At 36.6% G+C, this 20,476-nt stretch overlaps 1 long non-coding RNA gene across 1 annotated transcript; it reads left to right on the top strand.

Annotated features, from left to right (window-relative positions):
- On the top strand, positions 1-20,476 carry LOC137470866 (uncharacterized). Its single transcript, XR_010997280.1, has 3 exons — positions 1-319; positions 1,857-1,999; positions 18,533-20,476. It is a non-coding gene; the product is annotated as an uncharacterized lncRNA (long non-coding RNA).

Below are 20,476 nucleotides of genomic sequence, written 5' to 3'. Positions count from 1 at the left end.
ATGCCAATAAGGATTTGGGAACATTGAGGTGAAGTTCTTGATGTTTTTCACAACTGGACTACACAACATTTCACAACATTTGGTTAATCAGAGTACTCCTTTACAATCCGATATATAACAAAGTGTTCAGGAGATGCTACTCCTTGCTTGCAAACACTCCGGTTTTCATATCTATCAGTCCTTGATGAACTACAACCGCATCTTTGGCGTACTACTACCTCAATGTGTTTTCTTAACTTCATGACTACAGCTTTCCTCTCAGTGCAGCTCCTACTTCAAACTAGGAAACCAAAGAACACTCCTTATGAACCAGTTGAAGGTGACACCCTGCCTCTCCTTCAAATTGTCGTATTTGGTCATGAAAAGGGGCCCCAGTCTCTCCCTTTTGTTGTGTATTCTGCTGCCATCCTGTGGCTATTTCTTTTCATTCACATCAAGATTTAACAAAATACTTGGGTTTGCACCTCATGCAAATTGTAGGTTCCACACTCTGTCCTCAAATTTCTACAAAACTTGTTTCTAAGAAATACACTCCTTAATATCATATTTATTGATAAAGGAGGCATCTGGCTGACACTTGCAGAATAAGCATTTCAGAGGTTTGCAGCTGGATTGTGAAAGTAGTTAGGTGAAAATACACATAATTTTCCACAATGAAGAATAACAGTGAGTGTACATATAATTTTACAGTTCAGTGAAACAAAAAAGAAAACTTTTCTCACATGATACTTTCCAGTGAGATGACATAAAATGAATTGTTCATAATGGCATCTTGAGTTGTCTCAGACAAATTCTACTTTTTTTCCATATACTGGGTTTGACTTTGATGTGCAATCATTGAATCATTGAAGAAGCCTTGTGGTTTTGATTTTTATTTTTGCTTGAATTATGCATTTAGAGACAGGAAATATTTTTTTTCTCTGAGTCTTTCTCTTCTGGTTTTAGTCTTGAAGGTCTTGTAAAGATGGTTTGATGGTGGACATGGTGTGGTTCTAGGTTGACAGTTGGACTTGATAATTTTAAATGTATTTTCCAAACTACTTGATTCTATGATTGTAGGGTGTAATCAGGGTAGAAAACTCTTCCTGGCCTCTAAGATAGATCATGTAGCTTGTAACATCATCAGTCTTCCTGCATTTCAAAAAATTACTTTAGTAGCCTAATGGGTTTTGGTTTTACTTGGATTCCCCTTTCTGGGGAAAGAATAGGCTTCTAATCTGACCTGTCTAAACTAGAAATAAAAGAACACAATGAATTGCAGTGGACAAGTTCTCTAGCTGTTGACAAAGTCTGCCTGATAATGCTTCTCAACATACACATATGTATGTGAAGCACAGGCAGCCTTGTATTATTTAGAATGTGCAGACACACAAGTCTGCTTGTCTATGATGCCTTTTACACACACTGCTTAGTGTCTCTTTGATGGTGTCTGACCACTGCCCCCTCATCAGGTCAGACACATACTCTGAAAATCTGTATGGAGGATCAGTATGTGGCTTCTTTATGGATAAGGAATTCCATATCTTAGTTCTGTTTAAAGGGGTGGAGGGTATAGGGGGAATTTTTACCCTTCTGTAGTTGTCAGATTTTTCCCTAAAGCACCAAATGCAATTTTGTGTTACTGAACTCTTCCTGAAAAATGAACATATTATGTAACATATCAGTTTTAAATAGATAAATGATAGTGGTTTAAGAAACTATTAAGATACATAGGGGTGTTCAGAACAATACTCCATGCTAACAGATCTAATAGAAATTCCATCTTCTGGTTAATACGCTTGGGTATGCTGTAGTGCCTAAGTTTTAATTTACCAATATGCGTAAATGCTAAAAATTCTGCTGTTCTTTCTGCCTAGAAATGTTGCCATCTTGCTGAAGTTGAGCACTGCAGCACCTACTTCATGCGTAACACATTTGGGAATTACAAATTGCCTGACACTCCCCAAGAGCATTGAATGCAGTACAGATCTAGAGGGGAAAGGATGCTTTTCATAACATGGTAAGCAGAACATTATAATCCTTACACATTTGCAGTTCCTAAATTAAGATATAATTGCCTGTTGCTTTATTCCGTCTGACATCTCTGAAATGGCAAGCAAAAGGAGAGTTGCAGGTTAAAGCTGAGATGCCTATTTCTGCTGTTGCAATGCAACTGTTTTCCTCCCATTTGCTTATAACTGTGCCACATTCCTTGGGGGCATACATTTTCCACATTTTATGTTAGTTTAGGTGGGAAATGGTTTTAAAAGTTTAATTTCACACACTTATCTATCTATATTTATGTGCATGAACCACATGAAGGAAGAGAATTTGTCCATTTATCATCATTCAGAAACTGCAAGGCAGCATCTGAACTAAATTTTGACAAACTAGCATCTTTGTAGTATCAGCTTGGAATCTAAAGTTGAGCATGAGGGAAAAAAGTTAAGCTGGTGGAATATTAAAATTATATGCATATATAGTAGGATTTTTCTCATCACACTTGGGAACAACAGCATAACACTCACTGACACAGGAGAATTTTAGGGTTTTTTCTGCTCATTTTTAAGTGACTGCAAGTATTGACTGCTTTAGGAAACATTTTAACTTCTAAGATCTTAGCTTTGGAACAGAGAGGAAACAGAAGCAAGAAAAGGGAAAAAACATGCTCCCAAAATTTGAATTGTAGGCTTCCAATAACATTTAGACACACTTAGTAATGCTTGTAAAATGTAAAGATTATCCCATCATTTCAATATTGTGATACTGAACTTTGTCTGACACAATGGCCTGTTTTTAGCAAAACAAGACAGATTTGTGTGGACAGCAAAAATCTTTAGAGTGTGGTGAGGCATTTTGTTTGGTTACTTGTTTATTTTGTCCCAGCAAAGCCAAACTCCTGTGCTTTGTCCAGAATAAGTATATGCTAGACAAGCATGATACAGGAAGCCAACATGTCAGACACTGGCTATAAGAGCCATGGACAGCATTACAAGGGGCAGGGAATGAAGCTGATGGTTTTTCAAACATCTGTTTTGGAACAGATATCTTCAATCATTAATAGTTTTCATCCAGTTTTGTTTTGCTTGCATGTGCATAATTTGGAGTGATGAATTTCTTGATAGTTGGAATCCACCAGTCAAAGAAAATGAAATCTTAGCATCCTGAAAATCACTGAAATTTAATTAATATGGAAGGATGAGAAGCAATCAACTTGTTTGACATGGTACTTATTGAAAAGAAAGCTAAAAAACCCTGTAATTTTGAGTTGTGTAAATTATTTAACTTTCTGCTAGGAATTAAATTGAAGGAGCAATAAGAAGATGGAATTTTTCCAGTCAGCAGCTCTTTATAATCACTGTGTCTTGATAGGTCACACACAGATTCTGTAACAACTTAACTGTGGTATATTAATTTTCTAGCAAGATACTGACACAGGCAGCATAGTATTATGATGTTTTTCTGTCTTGATCATAACTCCTCGGTCAAATTTCTTTCCCGAATATTGCATACAACCATAAACTTTTCTCTCTACTGATAATGTGAAGATGAAGGAGAGTGTGAAGATGAAAATGTTCTCATTATTATAGCTGCAGTTAAACAGGAAAGAATTCAAAATTCTTTTAAACAAAATAAGAATGGAAATTGAACAGGGAAGTATTACTGTATTTCATCACAGAAACAGTAATTCTTATTACAGTAGTAAAGATATTGAAAAGCTGGTTAGAAAAAACATTTGTCTAAGTTTAAAATCTGTACATAAAAAGCTGTGTACAGCATGGGGAAGGCAGTATGCCTAATCCTCAGAAACTCATTTTTGCCTCATCAACTGATACATTGAATTACAGGGCAGGAGACTGAGGGAGTTTCTCCAATGAAGAATAGTTTTGCAGAGGAGAACATGAGTTTTATTATTTACTGTGGAGACAAGTTCAAATATTAATTGAGCTAGACTACAACACCGCTTTACCATAGCCCCCGATGTCTTCGTTCAAAGATAAGGAAAATGAAGCAGAGGGAGCCAGGCTGCCTAACTTTAGCAAGACTTGCAAAATCTCAGAATCATGTCACATCAGTCCAAGTTTCTGTGTGTGCCCAAGGTCCCACCACATTCAGTGCATAACCAGTCTATGACTGCTGGAGCATGGAAAGCCATCCAGCTGGCCCCCAGGTGTACAGCTTGGGGCAGGATGCATTGCTCCACATGTTCCTTTCTGTCATGTGACCAGGGGAATAATTCATTTGCCCAAATTTTGTTTGCCATTTTATACTCTCTCATAATGACACCTCTGCACTTTTAACAAATGATGGGCTGTAGCATCAGGCTACTCAGTAATTCTGTGGCCTGCTGAGTACTGAGCTTTTGAGTTTTGAATTGTTGAGTCCTCAACACAAAACTATCCTTAACTGCTGTATTCAGTTTGGGTTTAGAGAATTCTTTTTCCACAAAAAAATTCTTGTTTTTTCTTCTCCATATGTACCAGAAAAAGAGGTATTATGAAAACATTATGATCAAATATCCATAGGTCTTGGAAATGTAAATGTGAACTTTAAAAAGAGTTTCATGAGATTATTAGACCTATTCTTGTCTGCACGGGCAAGAAAGCCAGCCCTGTGTGTCTGAAGCAGCACATCATCTCTGCAAACACTTGTGAAACCCTCTTTGTGGAGTGTATTGGAAACCCACAAGAAAAACCTGTCCTCATTGCACTCTTTGCAGAGTTCTCAAAGTTCACATTGCGGATGATGAGCCACCACTTATGAATTAGCATATTATATAAATCATGATGATTATAAGGGTATATTCCCACTCCTTCACCAGCACAATGAAAATAGAACAGGAAAAAAGAACTGTATGACTGTTTTATTTACGTAAAGACATGTCATTAAAATTCTTTTGATTTTCCTGAAGGCATTTTTTTACATTAGTAGGAATACAGATCTGGCCTAATTTCCTATCTGCAAATTAATGAGGACTGGAGATATTAAAATTACAGTCAGTGAACTCAGATATTTAGAAAAGGGAATATCTCTGGTGAAAGAGATGTGTGAGGAAAAATACTGCAATGAAGTTTGAAGAGAACTTTTTGTGGATTGGGTGTATGACAATTTTTAATATATAGTGGTTTTTTTTATTTGTGGAAGGAAGTTAAATAGGTATTGTAAACATAATTGGATGCTTGTCAAAGCTGGGCAGAGCTGGATTTTTTCCTTGAAAATAAGAAGCTACTCTGCTTTTTCTCTTCTTTTGCCTTCATTGCAGTATGTGCTTTTCAGTCAGGGTTACATATTCACCCTAATCTGAACTGTCACACACATCAAATCATATACTTTAATTCCCCAGTAGGGTACTGGACCTGATATGGCAGAGTTGCACAGAGAAAAGCAAGCCGGTTCCTAGAGGCAGTGTGCAGGTCACAGTAGGAGGAGGTGGGCAGTTGCAGAGCTTGTACAACAGCTGGATCAAGTGCAGCCTCATGCAGATATAGGCCCCCTCCCTAATAACATCAATGTCTACAAATTCTCTGTGCTCCGTGGGGAGTCATGGAGCACACGTGCTGCACAAAAACACTTGTATATACTCTATCCTTTTTCCTCACAATACATTCTTGAACTTACTGGAATCACAGAAATTTTTTTAAATGTACAAAAATTTAAATTATTTCATTTTTTCCTTTTTCTTCTTTACTGTTGTTTCCTGAAATACCTGGGGAGGCATGCCTGCTAAAACACTGCTAATTTAAAGCCTACAAATATTTGAAGTTAGAAATTGGTGACTTTTTTATGTTACAAATTTTTAATTTGATAAGAAGAGCTTAAACCTTTGACAATAAAAAGTGCTCTAATATTATTTTGATTATTTCTTTCATTTGTAATCATATTAATTTAATTTCTAAATATATCTACTACTAAGGTACTATATGTACGTACCTTTCCTTGACATTTTTGTTTCTAGTGTTTCAGGGCATTACCTTGTTGACAGCCTACTTTACACAGTTCAATGTTCTACCATTACATTTATTGTGCAAAATAATTACTACATTCTTGGAAACTGGCTGCAAAGAAGTGATTGATCAAGTGAAACTTGAGGACTGCATTGGAATGCAGAGGGATTATGACAGAAGAAGAAAGTGGATGAAATAATTTTTTTATTGCGCATGCAAAAAATGAACTTTTTTGAAATTTTTCCAACTCTGAGTTTCTGCCCAAGGGCCTTGCTGATGGCTGATCCCATTCCTGCAGTACTCTGGCCTGTCAGGCTGTTCCTCAAACAGCAACTTACTGCATGGTGGCAAAGCTGAAAAAAATTAACTGGAAACCTAAAACTCCTGTGGGCTAAAAGACAAAAGTCTCTTGCAAGACACAAAAGATCTTTCCAGCTCATCTCTTCTAAGGATTTAACAGAAGTTCTGCTGTGGACAGCAAGGCATGTGCGGCCACTTACTGGCCATACAGACTGAATTAGTGCCTTCCAACAAAGTTCTCCCGAAGAAGTGTTCATTACAATCTCTGTGGAGATATGATGCTGTTTCAGAGCACAGGTCTGGAGTAGATGTTCTCCTGAGGTTTCATTTTTCTTATCAAATATACTCTATTTGTCTGTACAGATTTTTTTAATCTGACCGCTAAGATTTTGTAGTACAGCATCACCATATTGGCAGGTGAGAAGAGGTTTTTATTGAATCATGCAAGAAAGCTGACAGCTTTCCTCAGTCTTTAGGAGTGAACTCTCACTAATTAACTGTGGCATTTGTTGCTGCTGACACATGGCAGAAAGGTTATGTGTACATTTTAAGATCAGCAGAAAAATTGGTTGGCAAAGATTTTCTGACCGATATATGCTCAACTATCAATTTCAACCTACCAGCATGCAAAGAAAATGAAAATAAACCCTTGAAAAGATCATCCCTTTCGAGCTTGGTCTTAATCCAAATGGTTCTCATAATTCTCCCCATATATCACATTGGTGTTACTCTCTTTCCTGGCATCCTCTATTAGAGAATGAATTTGAAAACTACTGAAGTAATAATACTGTATAGTTACTGCATGCAACAAATGTTAATGTAAGGTTGAAAGTTATTAAATAAATTAAATCTGTATGATTGAGTTTGATACCTTTATCACTTTTAGCTTTGGAAGCTTAAACGAATTTTTTTATTAAGGCTTGATAGTGTTAAGCCAGTAAGAGAGCAGGGAAAATGGGTAAGGGTAAATTAATGCAAGCATGCACTGTTGTATTCATGAAGAATTCACCATGAAGATCTTAAATTTTCTCTAGAGATAAGTTGAACTGGCAAGCATGCTTTTACGGTGGAAATATATTTTTATATCTTTCAGGAAAAAGTCTTCCTCAAAATCCATATATATTTAAGAAATGAAAACTGAATGCTGAGAAGTTCACTAAGATTTAGGAGACAATCTTTTAATTGTCTATTTAGATGACTTCTGGCAATAAAATAACCACTATTGTAGTCACAGTTCCCAGACATTCAATTATCTCTATATATTTATTTCATTTTTAAAATAATCATTCATGATACCATGGAGTCCCTAAAAAGTTTAAAGTCATGTTTACATCCATCTTTACTTGGAAATCCAGTTATAGTCACTTATAATGTATCAGCTTATTCTGGTGACAAAGCATCATTAATTGCTTGCAGAAAGCAAAAACTGACTTTAATGTGTCATGGAAAATTAAAATACATTAAACTGGAAACATTGGTAAGTGGAGACAATAACACGTCCAGAGGATTCAAGAGGAATCCTAGAGAGCTCCTCAAAATAAATCCTGTGAGGAGATCAGCCAGGGGCTGCATCTCCTCCTGCCCAAGGAGGCAGCTGCTCACATAGCTCAGAGGGGCTGCTACTGTCCCTGTGTTCTCTAAGTCACATGAGAAAGGTGTGCTTGGGAAGTGTCAATTTACAGTATCATGACAAATAAAATTGCATGTTCAATGCATCAATGGATTTTATTAACCTTGGGTCTCAGTCTTCCAGCTTTTCTGTCTCAAAACAGACCCTTTCTGTCTAACTGTAGACAATAGAAAATGGGGACAGTGCCTATTAGTTAGACAGTGCCTGTCAGTCATCAACTGGATGGATCCTAACAGAGTTTCAGAATATATATTTGAAGATACTAGTTTTTTTTCAAACTAAATTCCTCCAGTATAAAATTGGATGCATAGTAAAACATACTTCAGAAAAGCTAAGAAACTGTTGCTTTGTTTTTAGATATAAATCCAACAGTTGTTAAAGTAGCTTACTGTAATAGGTTGACTAATACTTAATATTTGTAGATGTTGAGCCACTAAGTGAGCTCAATGGCAGTTAGATCTTGGGTGATCATTCTTCACCAGCTGATCTACCTTACCAGCTGATATTTCATACCAGATTGTAGTCCCCTGTATTTCACTAAAAGGAGTTGCAGTTTATGTCCTACATTTACTTAATGTCCTGTAGTCAGCTAACTGTGAGACTGCACAAACCAAGAGTGAGGGAGGCAGCTGTTGTATCTGTGCTCTTCAATGCAGGCAATATATTTGCAAGCAATTATTTTTCAGCATCTTTTCTGAGTTCATGTCCTCTGTGCTCATCAGAGAGACAAATTTATTAATACAGTGAGCAGATTAATGTAATAAGAAACAAAGCACCTTCAAAAACTAGGGGTCAGTTTTGGGGTCTTATGTTTTATTTTCCCAAATAAAAAATAGCTTTAAAATTACTTCTCCCTCTTTCTATTTTTCTCTATTTTTTTTCTTTAAGAAGGACTTCCAATATAAGCTGCCTTTTGCTTTTGTTTCTTTTTATTTCTAAGAGATGGAAGGTCAAATGTCCACTCTGGGACAGAAGACACAACCCACCTAATCATGAAAGCATCACAAGAGCAAGCATAAATCTATTTACCCAAAATTTACTACTTCCTTTCACAACTAGTTCTGAATTTCATAAGGTCTTCCTGAAAACTTTTATGGCAGGTTTTGTCTTTCTTGCCACCTTCCTTATCATCTTACCAGCTGCGCCTTGCCATGCTGGGAAAGAGAGATCTGATAGGAGGGCAGGAGTCTCTATGGTTTTCCATAGAAAGAACATAAGTCAGATATTAATCTGATATAGAGTCATATACCTTCACCGACTTTGAATCCATATTTTGTCTCAAAGAAATTAAAAAGAGCACCCCAAAATCTCTCAAGTTGCAGCAATGTATAGTTAGTGGTATCAAGACTGGTCTTTAGCACTTTTTTCCTGTTCCTGTGGCAGCTGACTTCTTCATTGTCTGCTAGGAGTTTCGGTATAATACTGCTAAACCCTAAAAAAGAGCAGCAGAATCCATCTGCCAAGGCAAATTTTAAAGTAAAGTACCAGGTCTGGGACCTAGATGAGAAATACAAACATGGAAAACCCCTGACCAGCACTTTCCTGGGTTGGCTGTCCAGTCCATCTTTGGGTGATCAGACGTCACAAGGTGCCTTGTTACTCCAATTCAATCAACTTCAAAAATCTTAGTTGTGGTTGATTCCTTAAAATCTCACCACACTCTGGATGCACCCCTTGTCCATCTGCCTTCTTGATGATTATTTAGCTGTTACAATTTGTCACATTATTTCTATGTAATCTAATTACAAACTCTACAACCCAAGAAAACACATCCTTCCATGTCTTGTTTCATGTTCTAACAGACAAAAGTAGCATGTAGATATTTATGCATACATGTAATTTTTCTACAATGTCTCTCAGCAGCAAGATTTGACACCTAGAACAGAAAATTATGACAGTATTCTAACATTTGGTCTTTGCTTTAAAGTCCTGACATTTTATCTTTGTGTTGTGTTAGATCAGTCCTGAAGGTAGTTGCAGAGGAAGTCTGTAAGAAAGGTACAATAGGAATTTACCAACTTTGGACTTGTTTCTGTTACAATTAATGTCAAGACTCTTTCTGACATCGATGCTCTTTCTCAGCTAAGTTTTTAGCACATTTTCATCTATCTTTTTATTGATAATTCTATTGTTTACTTACCAAGAAGAATAGTTACAGTAATCAGAGCCATTATCTCCTCTTTGCTAGTCAGGACTAAGTAGTAATTTATTTTTATTTTATTTTATTTTATTTTAGTTTAGTTTAGTTTATTTCATTTTTAAAAAATTTTATTTTTCCTAGTTCCTCCTCAGATTCCTTAGTTTCCCCCTGTGGATTGTTGAGAAAATGTGATATTTAATCACTAAAAAATACCAACAAAATTTCTAAAAGGAAAACAATACACACAATTCTATGGATGCTGGTGTGGATGGTAATGAAAACCCTCTTTCATTTATGTGTAGCATTAATAGCTGAGTACCTAGGTCCTTTCTCAGGGGAAGAATTGAATTACAAAAAACTGAGGGGGTGTGATTTAATTTCCTTCTTCCATCTGCAGAACTTTGTGGGGTCAACAGTCTTTATTTTATTTGCTTAGCGAATGATATAGAAAATGTACTTTTTAAAGAACATGAACACACCAGAAAAACAAATATCTATACAAACTAAATGAAGGCTTTTTTCAAAATGACACTCGACTTACTGTTTTTCCTCCTGTTTGGCTAAAAATCTGAGTCAGCCATGTCAAAGGTTAGAAATACAAGGAGCAATTAGGCATTTATTAGTTTTTGCTTTGTTATATATCATGCAGAATAAAAATGATATTTGTTTTATTTACTACAAATATGCAGACTTCAGACTGCCTTGCTGTTATCCAACCTGAATGCATGGAGCTAAATCAGAGGAAGCTCTTAGGGAAAAACAACAGGAAACAAAACCACTGCAAATATCAGGTCCTTCAAAGAACAAAGAAGAGCTGCTATTTATCCTCAAGTGGCATTGGAGAACATAGGAGACAGAAGCAAAATAACCTGTGCCCAAAGAAGCTAGTGGTCTGCAGCCTCATCATCCCTGAATTTTGAAACAAAACAAATTCTAAAATCTTACAGATGCTGAGGTTGGCAGAAGTGAGAGTGAGTGGGTTTAAAACATACTGGCAGACATTGGGAGCAAGGGAAAGGCTGCAGCAGTTTGCAGCCAGGCTCACAAGGGCAGGGAAGCAAGGAACTGGGTGGACAAAGCTTAGAGATACTCGCCAGGAAATAGTGGGGTGTGAGCTGATTATGAAACCTTTAATAATTTTGTTTTATGCACTGCAGACAGAGAGGGACATAAAACCAACATTTTTACTTTACAGAAACTGGTTTTGAGACTCTAAAGTCAAATGTTATTTGGTTTATTGAATTTATTTGTCATTGTCACAGGTGTGGTTTTTTTGAGTTTTTTGTTTGTTTGTTTTTTATTTTTTGGGGTGGTTTTTTTGGCGCTTTTTTTTTTTTTTTTTTTTTTTTGTGTTGTGCAGGAAACAGAATAGGCTGCATGCAATTCCTTTCCTGCTCTCATCAGGCAGTGTTACCTGAAGTTGCACCTATCTGGTTGTGCTCTTGGTATAAAGCCCCCAAATAAGACATATACCCCCCCAAATAACTGCCACTGCTCTCCATATAATCCTTCAGAGAAGGAGTGGTAGAATTCCAGTCCCAGATTTTCTCAGTAGTAAAACCCTCTCTTGGTCCCAGTTATGGATGTTTGGCACCTCATCAGGCCTTTAATGAAAAAAAAAATGCTAGAGTTCAACAAAAACCCAGGTGAACCTTTTTTAAAAAAGGACCTAAAGGGTGCTTTTTTAAAAAAATTGCTAGTGTGTTAGTAGTAACGTGTTATTATCATGATTATGTTCTAGACTTGGTCCTTTCATATCAAAGGTGAACTCTCAGTGTTAATAAGACTGGTCAAGTGAATTTTGAATCACTTCAAGCCCTTTAATTGTACTAACCTTTTACTTGCAAGCCAAAACTGTATTCTAGTCATATCCAATTTCAGAAAAACTGAGCTAGTTCACGAATTGCACTCACAGCATCACAGTAAATATATGCTATGCTACTTTTATCTGGAAAAATGTATAGTAGAACACTGCACATGTCATTCCTTTAACTGTTTATACACAATGTCCTCTGGAGGAATTTGATATATTTTTTCACTTAGCCAAGTCATGATTCAATTTCTCACATTCTGAACAGCAGGCACAGATCTATATTTCTCTTCTTTATTTCATTACTGGCTGATAATTTTATTGTATTTCATTTTGAGATTCATCTCATGAACACAGTATGTGTTTTGCATTTAGCTAGGTCTTTCTTATTTTTAGATCTTGCCTGATTCACAGGCTTAAAAAAATAAAAAAGACAGCCACCCAGTAGCTTTTGTTCTTGCAACCATTTAAAATCAATTTATGATCCTTTCCACTCAATCTTTTTCTTTAAAACTGATGAATTTTTCTGCATGAAAAGTTGCTGAGTTGAGAATAATAATATATATTAAAACCATATATGCATTTTTCTTTTTAATTGGTTTTATTGTAATTGTACATTTTCTTATCACCTTCTCAAAGATTGTATCATGAAAAGCTCTGTACCAAAGAATAAATAAAGGGCCCACACATTCCCTTTGTGACTGCACATACTGGAAAAGAGATCTCAGCTTGGGCAGTCATGTGAAAAGCTTTTCACCTTCCGTTTTTCAATCTAAGGTAAAGTCTTGAATTTTGCTCTCTAAGGTTCTGGGAGGAACAGGGGTGAGAATTCTTTTGTTCTTGTTATCTACAACCTGTCAAGGCAATCACTTTGTCTTCTAACTCACAAAGATTTCTCGGTCTTGTCTCCAACAAAGCACTTCAAAACACGGGGCTGGTGAGTGCCCTTTGGGAATTCCTAAACTGAAGCATTATCACTGAGTATCCCATCTGTAACATGCCAGCAACAGCTTGGGTCCTACTTTGGGGATATCCCAAGAAGCAAATCTGCAGCAGCCAGAGCAGCCAGATACATGACCCATGATGAAATTTGCTTCCACAAGGACTACTGCCAGACTGTCTCTGAATTTTGTCTCAATTTGATGCTCATTCCAATACCCAAAGCTCAAAATATTTATTGTTACAATGGAGGAAAGACAAGATACAACTCTAGAAGTTGTTTTCTGCTTTTTCTCCAGCGTGAAAAGTATTCAGACAATATTTGGGACTGGACTAGAAAGTGAACTAGAAATGGAGCCACAAAATTTTCTTTGATTCTCATTCTCATGCAGGAAATTTACATTGCAGACAAACATCACAAGAAAGTAATACTGATAGGAAATGTTTGAAACATTAAAATACAATGCACTTCAAATATATTTTTTTATGTCCAGGTGTTCTTTTTATCACACAGCTTGACATTACAATTTATTCATGTATGGGAAATGTTTTAATATTTAATAATCTTCAAATACCTGGCAATGATAATTTTTTATAGGTTAATATATCAATGCAATCACTGGTGAAAGTATGCCTTGGATTTCAGGGTTCTTACCAGTAGCTAAGATTATGATTCAGAATCATTATATCCTTTCATACTTATACAAATGTCAATCTGATACAACGATTAAAGTAAACAAGTATGCAGAAGTACATTTTTTAAAATGCATCTTTCCTTACAATTTTTTTTAATTTTTCTGTTGTTCCTTGCAATCCCCCAAGCTGTTAACCATTGTTTTTGATCTACCAGCACACAGTAGTGTGTATATTGTTGTGAGGTCTCACGTACATAGAGGCCCACAAGGTCAAAGTTGTAACACTCATTTGGACAACTTCAACTCATGTAGTTTTTCCTGGGTTGAGCATTTGGGACTCTGTGAAAAGTTTACACAATATTTTCAGACCAAGGGTATGGATTTTAAAGTTTGTCCAGCCCTTCCTTACCATACATATTCATAGTCCTTGAATCCTTTGACATACAAGTACACAGACAAACACTGTGCAGAAATAATAAAAAGAAGCCAGATGTAAGGACAAACAGAGCTCTGATGCTTAAATTCTTCATCTGACTATTTTATTTAGTGCCACACAGACGCAACCTGTACCTCTTGGAGGACCTGATAGGTGGCTTCAACGAGTCACTTTGTTTCAGCATAGAAAACAATTTCAACTAACTTGTGGAAAGAGACACTGAGTACATTCCCTAGAGTTTATGATTCTGACTTTCCCCCCTTTTTTTTGGTCTCAAAAGGATAATCTTTCATCTTTCATATATGTAAAAGGACCAAAATGAGATTTTGGTTGCAGAGATAGTGACAGTCGTAGGAGTTTGTTTGTCCAGTGCTGCAAATTTTATTGTAGAAAATATAAGTTTTGATTAAAAAAAAAAAAAAAAAAAAAAAAGCAAACTACATAATCCAGGTTGTCACTTGTTATTCAGGCCTTTGTCTCTATCAACTGTTATCTGTGGCACCACTCAGTAAGGATATCTGTAAGCATTTGAAGATGTAAATAATGTAGCCAGTTGCTTCCAAAACAGAAAAGTTGGGGGTTTTATCTTTCTTGTGGCTGCCTCTAAGGTCTGTCGAACTCAAACTGTGTATTTTGGCTGTTTATAGCTGACATACTACACCTGTTTGCTGTAAGCTTATAATAATTTTTAACTCCTGCACAGAGAAGCAGATGTTTAAAAAAATGTTTGAACAGCAAGCTGAGTGCAGCCATATTACTCCATGGCCTTCAGCTGTCTAAGGTTATGGAGTTATTGATGTGCTGCAAACTGAGAGCATAGATTTTCTTTCATGTAAAACGTTTGACTTTATCTGTAACAAAGTAAGCAGAAATCACATACTCTGAACTGCAACTGTGGCAGTTTTAATGTTTCTGTAAAATTCTTGTTTCTGCAGTATTGGGTGTCTCTTTGAGTTTCCCATTGGATGTCAAGGGAATTTAAAATGAAAGAAAACCTTGAGTGAAAGAAAGGTCTAAGACAGATTTGTGTTATAGAATTTTTCTATGTTAATTCTACTTAATTTGACTTCTTAATGTTAGTGAAAGACCTCAGTAGAAAAAAATTTAAATGTTATGGGGAAAATACTAGAAATATGAGTAAATGTTATAACTGAGAAAGAGAGGAAGTTCTCCTAGGGAAGGAAAAGCAGTAGCTCTCAGATCCTCAATCTCCTAGTGAATAAGCTCTGTTCAAAATTCTTCTGGAATACCAATGGTAGTAGGATTTGTTTATTTACAAGTAATGTATGTGCACATTACTAGACCTGCAATGCTGGGAGAGGAACCTGTCATTTTGTGAGAATGGGAACAGTGAACAGGAAGAATGGTGTGTTTCCTGAGAATAACCAGAGGAAAATCTTGATCTCATACAGAAAAATGTATTGAACTTTGAGCATTTTTGAGCAGACTGCTTACTTAAGTAGGTCTTTTGGGGACTTTCTTTGCATTTCATTTACCTTAAAAAGTATTTAGTTTCAGGATTTTTCACTCCTTTTTTTATTAAATTTAAACACAGTTATCAGTGTTTTACATCAGTCTCTAATCTAGATTACGCCTCCTAGGCAATGTTAGAGCATAAATGCTAAATAGAAATTATACAGAAATAATATCTTTCTGAAATACTACTTAAGATAAAAGAATATGTATATGCAGATGGGCCATCGTATCTCTGGGGGGTTTTATAGTTTACTGCTTTGATTGATATTTCCCACTGATATAAAGGACACAGTTTACATATATGAAATGTGGCAAGGGCACGTGAATTCTGAGCATGAATCGCCCATATGAAATTTTAAAAAGAGTCTTAGCCTAGCCTACATTGCATCTTCAAGTATATTGTCCTAGGCCACTAATTACAGTCTTTTATACAAGACCTATTTTAAGATAATGTTTTTTATATAATGTATATTTTTATCTTGACTTTGAAAGATCAGATCCTGTTTGTCATGTAAATTCTGCCTTGTGAATGCTTCAGTGACTTAAAGGAACATCTCAGCTTCCCAGATCTTGAAGCAGCAGTATTTTTGCTGTGATTGCCATGTATGGGCAGTTTTCTTCCAAATTCTTCTGACTGAAATAAAGGTGATGGGGGGACGTGGAAGAAGAAGTTATGACAAATTTTAAATAAAGTTCCTTCACAAATGAAACAACCGAAATAGATTGTATTTAGTTCTACTCGGAGTCAAAATAAATTTTAAAAAACCAATCAAATATTTATAATATGCAGGCTGAATGCTCAGTTCCAACACAAAAGTTAGTGGAGGTCCTCTTCCTTTTTCTTGTTCTGCTCAGCCTTCCACATGGGTAAACTTGAACACAGGAAGCTTAACTGAGGTATCCTATGCTGAGTCACTGGTACAGGTCCCCCTGCCCAGGATCCCTTTGGCTTTTAGGAATCTTGCTTCAGTACTGTTGGGATCACCCAGGTCTGTGGGCTGCAAGTGGTATTAAAAAAAACTTACATAAGTGATATTTTAAACAGTTGCTTTAAAATCAAGCAACTTGAATATCTAAGTTCATGCTACAAAAAATTGTTCAAGAGGGAGGAATTCTCATCAGTTTTGCCAGTTGTTACCAACTGCAAATCTAAGTCAGGGTATTCTTTTGTATACTGGTAGGGGTGCTGGATGTAATAGACATTTTTAATGTCTTCCAGTAATCTAGTCTGTTTTCCTTTCACTCTGCATATAGTATCTGCTTGGAATAACAAAGATGTGACCATTGCAGTAGCCCTGGTGTTCCTAAGTCCAGCAGCTGTCTTGAGATGTATACTCATTGCTTATTTTTAAACATGCAAAACTACTGGGAGGAGAGCAGAGCAAAAGGAAGAATTCAAAGTGATTACCAGAGTACGTTATAAATAATATGTAAAACAATGGTATGTAAATGTACCATGGTGTAGCTAGAATACATTGCCACAAAAACTTTTTATTTAATTACAGACCATGGAAAATGAGTCTCCAAAACCAGGCAGAGTTTTAGACAAAGCTAAATAATGCTTTAATATTTCATAAAGGGGGCAACTGCATCCTCACTTTCTGTTATGGAGGCAAACTTAAGGCTAAAAAATGACATTAGGGTAACAAAATTTTTCCACTGGTGAACAAAGCAATGAGTCTAGACAAAAATCATGTCATTTTCTTTGCATTTCCAGGATTTAGGATTTGTCTCTCAGTTTTAGGAAGACTGCCCAGTTCCACAAGTAAATTACTACTTTTCTCAGAAACCTATGGGATTATATGTATTCATATTTCAGTCTGACGGTAATGTCTTTGTAAGGATCATCCAGCAGTAACTGTATTATTGAAAGTAATCTGCTGAAGTGATAAAAAATTTCAAGATGTCAGCAATTTGGCCACGACATTTAAATGATACAGGCTGAGCTCGCACACATCCTAAATTATATGGCCAGGTAACTCAGAAAACATCATCTGTATAAACAGAAGATTAGTCTGATATCATCTATGCAAAGTAAAACAATGTGAAAGACACATATATTGGTATCAGAATGAAAGTACAATAGTTTTTACCTCATGCAATATAACTCAACAAGCATATGGTTCTAATTTCACACATGCCTCTTAGTTCTCTTCTAGTTTAGGAAAAGTGATTTGAAATATGGGTGATACTACTTATACAATCTTGGGTCCATCTATTAATTCATTTGAGTTCCTATTTATGTTATTTTCATTGGAAAACCATCAAAATGTGTTGCAGTGTGATCTCATGGTTTCCCCAGAACCCCGGTTTTCTCCCCTGAAATTGTCCTCCCAGGCGTGTTAATCACTCCTCCTTTCCCCACCCTGACCCCCGCTGAGCGCTGCCCTCCTGGCATTCCAGAAGTGCATCGAGTGATTGGGCAGATTCAAAAGATGCCCTCCACCCCCAGGGGCCATTGGGCCATCCAGGTGTCCTTTGTCCCTTGAGACCTCCTTTCCCGTGCCTGGTTGGTGGGCTCCCTAACCCTTCCCCCGTCCCCTCCCCCAGGTAAAAGAGAGGGGAACCACGCGGTCTGGGTAGTTCTGATGGAGCAGTGACGGAATTCGGAGTTCTGGGAGTTGTTGCTACATTCAGAGGCCTGCGGGCCAGAATAAAAACTCTGGATTAAACTCTCCATCAGCACCGACTCCTTTGCTTCACCATCGCCTTAAATGATTCTCCGGCAGCTGGCAACCTGAGGAGCGGACCCTCTGCGAGAGGAAGCTCCATCCCACTGCCACCTGAGTTCCGGCTTGCTTGGACTTGTCTCCATGCGCCCAGCTGCGACATCCAGCTAGCCAAAGGTGTCTCTGGCATGAAACACCACAGTTGCCGCTATTTGGTTCAGCAGCAGGGGCCAGACAAGCCAGGGCACGTCCCTTTCTCTATATTGGCACCTCCAATAAGAATGGATTAAGTTTTTCAGAAGATGAAATCTGCATGTTGGTAAATAAGGCTGTTACATTTCCTACTTCTTCAGAGTTAATTACTGGTCAATTCATATGGCAGAATTAAAACTAAAAATGAAGCTGACAAACTTGTGCCTCAGTGACTGTCAGTAAATTTGAAATATAAGCTGTGGGAGTAGGCATTGTCCCAGTAACTTTTTATATTATTAGTATCATTTAATATTTATGTTGATGGCTAATCATCTTTTATTTCTCTCTCTCTCTCTCTCTCTTTTTTTTTCTCTCTTGTAGGATATGAACACTCCTGAATACTCAAACAGAAAACCTGTATGTGTATGAAAGAGGAATCCTTTTCACTAGCACATTTAAGTATAGACTTAAACCCAGCAGTCTGCCCTGCCACACTTCAAATTTTAAAGACCATGTAGGATATGCTAGCATGATATTACTATAGCTTTTTTGAAGAAGATTTTCTTCCTGTGGTCCATTTTATCTTTGCCAGTTATAAGTTGTTTCAAACTGGAGTTGACTGTCTGCAGCTCCTGAGGCACACCAGCTGCCATGCTGCAGTGCAGCAACAACCTCTGTGTTCTGGATGACTCCAACAGAACTGTTCGAGTCATTTGACATTAAAATAATGTTCAGTGACTCTGTCATTTTCAACCAATTTCCTCAATAATTTCAAATCTATTAATATACAGGAAACTGCTGCTTGACAAAGGTTGGATTCTGTGAATGCAGGAGCACCAGTTAATTTTTAACTTCCCTTATTATCTGAAATGAAACCTGATATGACAGACTCATTTTCAGTACCAGATAGTGAGGAAGATGGAAGCAATGGACACAACTGACATCCTTGTCTGAAAAATTGCAGTGATCTTTTATTTTCCTTGTAGTCCAATGTCTTACATGAAAATAAGAAAGCTAATCTAAAAATATAATGCTACTGCACCAGGCTTAGGAGACTTTTCTCCAAAAACTCACAGAAATTCAGGAGAAGAAATTTGATTTTAAACAGGAATTTTGCCTTTTCATTTGTAGCTTATTAACTGAGCCTGTTGATTACAGTTACAAAAAAACTCAGCAATATTTTCTTTCTTTATCAGGCTTCTTGGCTGGAATGAAAACAAAAGAGCTAACTGATTTGTAATAGGCACAGTCTAGATCTTGTTACTGCTTCTTTCAATGTTGTCTCCATTTTTATTTTCATGGTTTTACCTAATGACAATATTAAATAACAAAAAAGCCAACATATAGACTGACACTTCAAGGTGCTGAACTCCCTTAAAAATTATGCAAAATACGTTTTTAACTTACCTGTTACAGTTTAGACAGCTAACAATTCCAGCTGTGAAGTTTACACCCGATTATTTTTTCATAGTGTCCTAGAGTTTATGCACTAAAGGGTGTTGGTGCCAAGCTACTTAAAGCTTGGTGAAAAGATCATTGCTCTGCTGAAGTGACTGACTGCATATTATGAGCCAGTAAGAACTGAATCATTAAAGAGTTTATTTTCAGCAGACAGAAAAAGGAATGATGTTGTCAGATTGAAAGATATGACATATTGTTTTACTTTGATGAACATTGAAGATTGTCTCCTAAAGAAAAATTGAAGACCACAGATCTTCACATGTCAAAAAAACAGATAAGCCCAAGGGGAAAAAGGAAAGGCAACCACAAGCTAAAAATTGAACTGTTGAAATGTGGTGATTATTGTAGTCATTATACTACTGTCAATTAGATTAGCAAGTAGCTCTGGAAATGTTATTGGATGACAAAGTAATGGAAAACTTATTTTGACTGCAACCAGTTGGCTTACAGCAAATTAGCTAATGAGTGACTTGAGGTTTCAACTAAAAGGTGGACTTCTCAAACTCAATCTTTTGGATAAATACCTAAAATAAATCAGATCATTATCTTCTTATAAGCAATATCTCTGGAATACAAAAAACAAACAACTCTCAAAGAATTTTCCCCAAATACTTCAGAAGAAATGGAAAATATGCATATCTCTCCTTCTTTGAAATAGGCAAATGAATACTGAATACTCCTTTCTGTCAATCCAGCCTTCATAGAGGAACTCATAGAAAGGCAACAGGCCTCTCTGGACAGGAGACCAGCTTTAGCATTTGATGTAGGGAAAAGAGCAACTGTAGAACGGGACAACTTCAGGGCAAAGAGACTCTGGTCTGAGTCCCCAGCTCAATGAACACAAGCCTGGAACCACATGAAAAG

This window comes from Anomalospiza imberbis, chromosome 3, assembly GCF_031753505.1.
Source record: "Anomalospiza imberbis isolate Cuckoo-Finch-1a 21T00152 chromosome 3, ASM3175350v1, whole genome shotgun sequence".
Taxonomy (NCBI): domain Eukaryota; kingdom Metazoa; phylum Chordata; class Aves; order Passeriformes; family Viduidae; genus Anomalospiza; species Anomalospiza imberbis.
Note: the sequence above shows the minus strand (reverse complement) of the source record. Positions and strands in the feature narration are given on the sequence as shown.